Below are 8,632 nucleotides of genomic sequence, written 5' to 3'. Positions count from 1 at the left end.
ATGGACTTCTTGTAGTCGCCGGCCAGAGTGATGATCCCCTTCGAGCTCGGCATCTTCATCTTCAGGTAGGCGTAGTGGGGCACAGCCATGAACTTGGCCAGAGCAGTTCGGCCAAGCAGGGCGTGGTAAGGGCTTTCCAGATCCACTACCTCAAACCGGATTGCTTCTCGGCGAAAGTGATCCTTGTCTCCGAAGAGAACATCCATCTTGATCTTGCCGATCGGGGAACAGGACAGGCCGGGTACGATGCCATGGAAAACGGTTCGGCTCGGCATGAGCTGCTTCGCCTTGAGGTTCAACTTCTCCATTGGGAGCCGGCCACATCCCTGGCCGACTAGAGGAGGCCGGGCCGTCTTCAGATGTCCCTCTGGCAAAGGGGCCCGCCGCCCACGGGCCGTACTGGCACCTGTCATGGGTGACATCGAGGCCAACATGGCTACAGTGCCGCGCCGGACGGGGGATGGCTAGCCCGTGCGGCGCCCTGTGGCCATTCCTGTTCCGGGATTCGGAGGTAGTGGGCTGTACTGCGGCCACGCCCCATCCTATCACCGTTATGTGGGTACAGTCTTTGTGGGTGCAGTCTTGGCCGGCTTCTGGGGTCGACTTTCTTCATGGCCGGCTTCCGGGAGTCGGCTTTCTTCATGGCCGGCTTCTGGGAGTTGGTCCTCTTGGGGCCGGCTCCCTGGAGTCGGCTATCTCGTATCTTCCTTGGGAGAGGTTTCTGAGACTGGGTCGCCTTCTGGGAGTCGGCCCAGGCGATGGCCGGCCGGGGGAAGGCGGCCCTATGCTTTGTATGCTTGAAGGTTTGAAGGGCCTGGTAATTTTTCGAAGAGCCAGGGGGAGTCGGTTAGGCTACCCGTGGCCATTTGCTCCGACAATTTTCTTGAGTCTTCAGGCGGTTCTTTAAGTCAGAGATCTTCGATTCAAATTGCTTGACGGCGGCCTGTATAAATTCCGGGTCACAGCTAGCGTGATTATAATGCAACATTAAGTCCCAAGCACTTTGCAAGCAAAGACACTTGGCACTTGCGGGCTAATGTATGCTGAAGAGCTCTATTTACAGTGGCGGTTCATGCAAATAAGTCCCAAGCACTTTGCAAGCAAAGGTACTTGGCACTTGGGGGCTAATGCATATTGCTGTTGAACTAGTTGATTAAAACAAGGTAAGGACCGGTTCATGTATGCTGATTAAACCGGACCTTGAGTGTTACCAGGTAAGCCGGTTTTCTTGCAGTAATTATTCAGCCGGTATTAAGTCTATAACATATTTTATCATAAGTAATAGACTTGGGGGCTGGCATGGTAAGTATAACTATGGAGTAAGAAAGAGATTTATACCTCAGATTTCTGCTGTATTTGTTTCACCATGTCAATCTCCAGATCCCGGCTGTTGTGAACTTGATTTACATAGCCAGAGACAATATCTTCAATGCTCAGATGAGCATAATCAGTGATGTTCAACTTGGCCTGGCGGCGCTCCAGCAGTTCTTCCTTGGCAGAGCACTTGGCCAGCACGGTAGGTCGGCCCGGTTCGACAAACTCAATCCGGGTGATCTCAACGTCCGGATCATCTGGATGAGCCGGGCTGGGGATCTCCGGGTTTTCAGAACCTTCTATAGCTTGTTCAACAGTTGGAGCAGCGGTGGCATCAGGAGATGGTACAGCCGGCGACTCATCAGCAGAGACATTAGGAGCAGCCGTTCTGAGTTCTGGCTCAGCCAGGACCGGCTCTTCGGCCGGCTTATTTTTCTTCGCCCTCTTGCTGGGCTTCACTTGTACACTGTAAGTCAAAAGGTTAGTGCAAACACATGAGTAAGATAAGCATAAAATAAACTGATCATCATTACCCGGGAGCGGTTTTGAAAGCCGGCAAGCTGGACTGCATTGAGTCGCCGTAGGAAGGCGAAGTTCCCTGGTAGTTTGAATCGGAAGAATTAAGGGGTTGACGAGTGGCGCCTGCCAAAGGATACAAAGAATATAAGTCGGAGATAACCTCAGTCCGGCGCTTCCTTGATGGTTCGGGTAAGCCGGAGGAGAGGTCAGCATCTTTGCTAGTCCGGGTCTGCCTCCGACTCTCATAAATCTGTCGCTTCAAAAGAAATTGAGGGTCTTGATAAGCTAAAGGATGTGAAAATCTTACTTTCCGGGTTACTCTTCGGACTTTCCGTCTCGGCAAATGCTCAGAGTCGGAGGAAATCATAGTTACCTCTTCATTCACTTCATGACTCGTTCCGGTGTCCTCCTGCTAATAATCCGTGTCAATAAGATGGTTAAAAAAGGAGCCTAAAGAGTCAAGAGCTACCTCTGACTCGGAGGTGTCTTCCAGACGAAGCAGGTCCGAGACACTAGGTTTATTCCCCTTCTTACGGGGAGCGGCTTTCCTGGCGGCTTTCTTGGCGGTTTCGTGGTCATACTTGACCCTCCAGAATTTATGATTAGCCTGTAAAATGCAACAAAGGTTAGTGAGTTAAGACAAAATTGTTAAAATGGAAGGAGAAGTATTCAGGTCAATGGTTTACCGCTGGAGCCGGGTTAGTCTTGCAGAAAGGGCTTAAGCCCAATCTCCCGCAATCTGCCAGGCTCTTGTTCAGAAGCGACTTGGTTGTATCATCAATGACGTCCTCAGGTAAGTCATGTGGACTGTGTCGAAGAGGATCATCCTTCTGGCCCGTATAATCCCACATCAAACCGGGGCGGCGGCTTAAAGGAATCACCCGCTAGGCGACCCAGACCCGGACCAGATCAATGCCATTTAAACCGTTCCCCAGAAGAGCTTTGATTTTGTTGATGGTGGGAGTAAGTGGTTGACGTTCAGCTTGAGATAATTTGTCTGGCAAGGGGTGATTTGACTCCAGACGCAGGGCGCGAAAGCCGGGCAGAGGGTTCTCGTTAGCCGGAGAAGTGTCTTGGCAGTAGAACCATGTCTGGTTCCAATCTTTTGGGTGACTTGGCGGTTCAGCATAAGGGAAGAGACAATCTCTCCGTCGTTGGATTGAGATTCTACCGAGTTCCAAGCTAGGCCCGTTGGCACATTCATTCTGGCGGTTCAGGTAAAATAACTCCCTAAAGAGTAGCAAGCTGGGTTCTTCTCCGAGGTACACCTCACAGAACACTTGGAAGTTGCAGATGTTTGACACGGAATTGGGTCCGATGTCTTGAGGTCGCAGATCAAAAAAGTGCAGGACATCTCTGAAGAATTTTGAGCTGGGAGGAGCAAAGCCCCGGTTCATGTGATCAGTAAATATGACAACTTCCCCATCCTTGGGTTGAGGCCTCTCTTCTGACGGGTCAGGAGCACGATAGGACATGACCTCTTTCTTTGGCAGGTAACCCGTTTTCACGAAATCAGCTAAGATGCTGTCGGTGATGTTGGATCTAGCCTAGTTGCATGTGATGGGTGCTTTGGGAGCCTTGGGCGGCATTATGAAAAATGGAAGCCTATGACAAAATGAAAATTCCGGTTCAAATTTAAGCCGGAGGAAAATTTCAGTTCAGTATTCAAGATGACGGCTTATGAAAGGGCCTAATGATATATGGCTACTTGTGTTAGGTTATTTAAGCCGCCGTGGATATCATGAGCAATTAAGTTATTTAACTCTATTATGAATGATCCAGAAATTTCACAAAGCGTGGCCTCTCTTAAGCCGGCGATATGAGCCGCCATGGCTAACAGATGCAGTTTTTGCCTAAGTGTTGCACAAACAAGTTTCACTGATTGCAGGGATTATTTTGGATCAAACGATCGTCCAGAAAAGAAAATTTCTAGACCTAAAAACTGATACAGAGAAGTTCATAAGCTCTAAATGAGGTCTTTTTGCAAGCAAAGGGGATCTGCTAGTATTGGAAATGGGCGTGAAACGACTACCGCCGAAGTTATGCGCTATTCTTGGATCAAAGGAGGCCGTTGTGGAAGAACTGTGAAGGAATCGCGAGGAACCACGAAGAACACAGAAGAACTCGCGAACCCTAATGCAGATCTAGTATACGGGACGGCGAGGACTTACTGGTGCTGATGAGCAGCGGAGGGGCGCCGCGGTTCTCTGGTCAAGACAGGTTGATGCAGCGGCCTTGGTTGGTGCAGACGGGGTGCGCGGCGGTGGCGGCGGAGCTCGGGCTCTGAGGTGTCGAGAGGAGGAAGACGATGGAAAGGGAAGAATTACGAAGACCTGAGGGCCGGGCCTACTTATAAGGGACGGCTGATGAATGGGCGCGAGAAATGAGGAGGCTGAAGACATGATTATCCAGCTGCAGAGACGCCTTGATTTTTGGGACAATTATTAAGATAAGGATCCATTGAGATACGTTGGGCAGAACGTGCATTAATGGCGGCTGACGTCACGGCGGGTTACAAAGAATCCAAAAGATGACGCCACGGCGGGTTATAGCCTTTGCGCAAACAGAAGCCAGAAGATCTTTCCCTAAGGTATCGAAGATTGACATGAACCGGTTCAAATCAATCTGGGGCCTAATGTTGGGGATCTAACTACTGGAGTGACCCGCCCAGGAGGGGCCGGGTCATGTTCTGACGATCATCACATGAAGCCCAATATCAAGCTTGAGGATGGCGGTTCAATAATGGGCCTAAGGCCTAGAGGCGGCTTAAGGCCCGTAGTGATAAACCGCCGTTAAGGCATGACTTGTAGTGTAAGGCAAGAATAGTTAAGAGTCCGAGCCGGACACTGTTTATAAGCCGGCCGGGTCTCTGAGAGCCGCTGGGCGTTAACCTCTCTATATAAAGGGACGACCCAGCGGCAGTTCAGGATAAGGAAGATTAGATCGATAGCCAGGCATAGCGGTTTAGCTCCCTGGTCATCGAAACCCTAAGTAATCCAACCTCAACTGGAGTAGGCTTTTACCTTCACTGTAAGGGGCCGAACCAATATAATCCTCGTGTCCTTTGTCCCGTTAAACCCCTTTAAGCTTCCTAGTTGCGATGGCTCCACGACTAAGTCCTTGCACGAGGACATCTGCCGTGACAATTCCACGACAGTGACCTTGTGAACTTATGCGTAGGGGTTGGCACATGTTTTCGTCTTGACTCTTCGATGGAAACTTTGGGGCACTCTTTGAAGTTCTTTGTGTTGGTTGAATAGATGAATCTGAGATTGTGTGATGCATATCGTATAATCATACCCACGGATACTTGAGGTGACATTGGAGTATCTAGGTGACATTACGGTTTTGGTTGATTTGTGTCTTAAGGTGTTATTCTAGTATGAACTCTAGGATAGATCGAACGGAAAGAATAGCTTTGTGTTATTTTACTACGGACTCTTGAATAGATCGATGAGAAAGGATAGCTTTGAGGTGGTTTCGTACCCTACAATAATCTCTTCATTTGTTCTGTGCTATTAGTGACTTTGGAGTGACTCTTTGTTGCACGTTGAGGGATAGTTATATGATCCAATTATGTTATTATTGTTGAGAGAACTTGCACTAGTGAAAGTATGAACCCTAGGCCTTGTTTCCTAGCATTGCAATACCGTTTACGCTCACTTTTACCACTGGTTACCTTGCTATTTTTATAATTTCAGATTACAAAAACCTATATCTATCATCCATATTGCACTTGTATCACCATCTCTTCCCGAACTAGTGCACCTATACAATTTACTATTGTATTGGGTGTATTGGGGACACAAGATACTCTTTGATATTTGGTTGCAGGGTTGTTTGAGAGAGACCATCTTCATCCTACGCCTCCCACGGATTGATAAACCTTAGGTCATCCACTTGAGGGAAATTTTCTACTGTCCTACAAACCTCTGCACTTGGAGGCCCAACAACGTCTACAAGAAGAAGGTTGTGTACTAGACATCAAGCTCTTTTCTGGCGCCGTTGCCGGGGAGGTGAGTGCTTGAAGGTTTATCTTTAGATCTTGCAATTGAACCTTTTAGTTTCTTTTTTTATCACTAGTTTAGTTTATAAAAGAAAACTACAAAAAAATGGAATTGAGGGTGCCTCATATGCTTCATCTTTTTAATATCTTTGTGAAAATAAGGATTCCGATAATTGTACCAAAGTGTAAGAAGAAGAAGTCAATAAAATGTTTGGCAGTAAATCCTTGAATGATGAGCATGATTGCAATGTTGTTAGTATGAATTGTTTGAACATCCATGATGCTAATGATATGCAAAGCCACAAGCTTGGGGATGCTATATTTGATATTTTTTGTCCCCCAAGTTTTGATGAGCAAATTTATTATGATGATAGCATGCCTCCTATTTATGATGATTATATTGATGAAAGTGAGTTTGGAAGAGTGTTAACTTTAGGAAGTAATGATCCCACTATTTTGGAGGGTGTTGAATCTTATTGTGATAATTATGAAAGTGGATTTGGAGAGGTCATCCACTTGAGGGAAATTTGCTACTATCCTACAAACCTCTGCACTTGGAGGCCCAACAACGTCTACAAGAAGAAGGTTGCGTAGTAGACATCAATCTACAAGGCCATTGAGGACGCTACGACGTTGGCCTTCCTCAACCGTCTGGAAGCCTTGGATGCCTTTGCTGAGAAGCACCTTGACCTCGCCACAAAAGCCGCCGCCCCTTAGCCGCCGTTCAGTGGCCCGGTGCACTAAGTTGAGGAGGACGATGTTGTACGTTGATGGATGCATCTTTCTTCTTGCCTCCTGTAACCACCACTCCAATCGCATCATCGTGGCCTTAATTCTTATTGTGCTATTGCATTCTCGTTCCAGTCAATACCGACATGTGCGATCCCTTTGCTTAATTATGTGCATCACTGTAATTAGTACTCCATCTGTCAATTTATAAGTTGTGCTTACCTTTTCCATCAACTTCGTGCAACGCGCGGGCATCTTGCTAGAAACACTAGAACATGTCGGACCGCATGTGACCAAACCGACGATGCGCCAACCTAGCTACTACGTACCCTGCTTATCTGGCGGAAATAGCCCCGCCCTGACGTTTCCAATCATTATTTCTATCTATCGATCCTGCCAAGGAGCAGAACCAAATGTTACAATTTATACATGTTTCTCTACTCCTACTCCTATAAAAGACTCAGTTGGTGATGGTGGTGTGTCTGCCATCCGTCGTTTGTGACCATTAGATCTGCATCTAACGGCTGTGAGGTGAGTTGTGGCATTTTTGCAACAATAGCCCACTTCTCTGCTCCAATTTGCAGAAAGCCCCTTATTATCTTGAAAGCAACCACATCCCTCCCTCACCTCATCAAAACAGCCTGAGAAATATATTTTGAGTGAAAAGTAATATATTACGAGTATATCAAAACAAGAGTGATTTCTTTCAAGTTTGTGAACAAGTACTACTATTCTACTACTTTGGATCCGTCGCAACGCACGGGCACATTGCGAGTAAAAGGAAAAGGCCTTCCGCGTTCGCGTCGCACCCACACATGCCCGGGAATCGGGAGTACTCCACGGCCCGTCCGGCACGCCACATAGCTAGGGAAGGCGTGTTGCCTAGCATTTTCACTTTCATGTGGGACCGCCGTTGAGCAAACCGACTATTGGCAAACCGCACCCCGCCTGCCATCGGGTTGGAAAACAGAAACGAGGGGAAGATCTAGCTATAGCACGGAAGCCAAGAAATTTGGTGTCTGATGGGGCTCGTTGATAGAGTGTTATTTATTCATAACTAGCAAGATGCTCATGCGTTGCACGGAAATTCAAGATGCATTTGTATGAGTAGTTTATGTTGTGGGAGAAAATGATGAACAAGAGAAGGCCTTATTTGCAAATGTGGAGAGGGGTGTGGGTATCTTTTTGCAAAATTTCCATAGTTTCCTTCCTATCCGTCAGATATAAATCGGACGGCCTATATTGCAGGATGGCAGGCACACCATCATCACCAACTCTGTTTTTTATAAGAGTATATATAGATATAGATATAGATAAGAGAGTAGAGATTTGGTTACCAAATCTCATGCGTGCAATGCATGTGGAGCTTACTAGTTGGTTACCAAATCTCATCCGGCTTTGGCACGAGCTCGTACTGTGGGAGCACCACAAGGCCTGCCACAGGAGTTACATTTCCCTCTCGGGGCCCACGGGACCGAGCTTCGGTGGCTTAGTGCACCAGCATATGAGTCAATGACATGCGGACCTTAAATGCGGCTGGCCCACATGTCATTCTCATGGTGGTGGCGTGGTTCGCGACTCACTCGTTCGAGATGAACTGGCCGGTGGTGGCATGGCCGTGGCGAGGGTGCCACAACTGGACGTCGAGGCGTTACGAGGCGTAGATGGACACACCAGCGGGTACTACTTGTAGTACAGAAGTACTCCAGCTGAGGATTGATGCCCACGACGAAATGTGTCACAGCCACTGGATGAAAATTCGATGGTGCCGGAGTAAGGATCGGAGAAGGCAAACCGTGTCCAATCGGGTGTGGCTGTGGTAGAAAGTTGATGGTCGCCGCAGTTCAGCTGGCCCGCATGTCATGCACACAAAGGCAGAGGAGCGGTGGGGCCGAGAGGGATGAGGCGCACGTTGGGGGACGTCGTGCCGTGGGTTGGAGCGGCGTCGTGGGAGTCGCGTGTGGGTGGGGCAGTGGTAGAAACAAGAAACGTGATGGTCACCGTGGTTCAACTTCCATGGACAAGCTGTCATGTCTGCCGACACATGGATTGCATACCGCTCAC

The sequence above is a fragment of the Triticum aestivum genome, chromosome 5D (genome assembly GCF_018294505.1).
Source record: "Triticum aestivum cultivar Chinese Spring chromosome 5D, IWGSC CS RefSeq v2.1, whole genome shotgun sequence".
NCBI classification, from domain to species: Eukaryota; Viridiplantae; Streptophyta; class Magnoliopsida; order Poales; family Poaceae; genus Triticum; species Triticum aestivum.
This window is presented reverse-complemented; position numbering follows the sequence as displayed.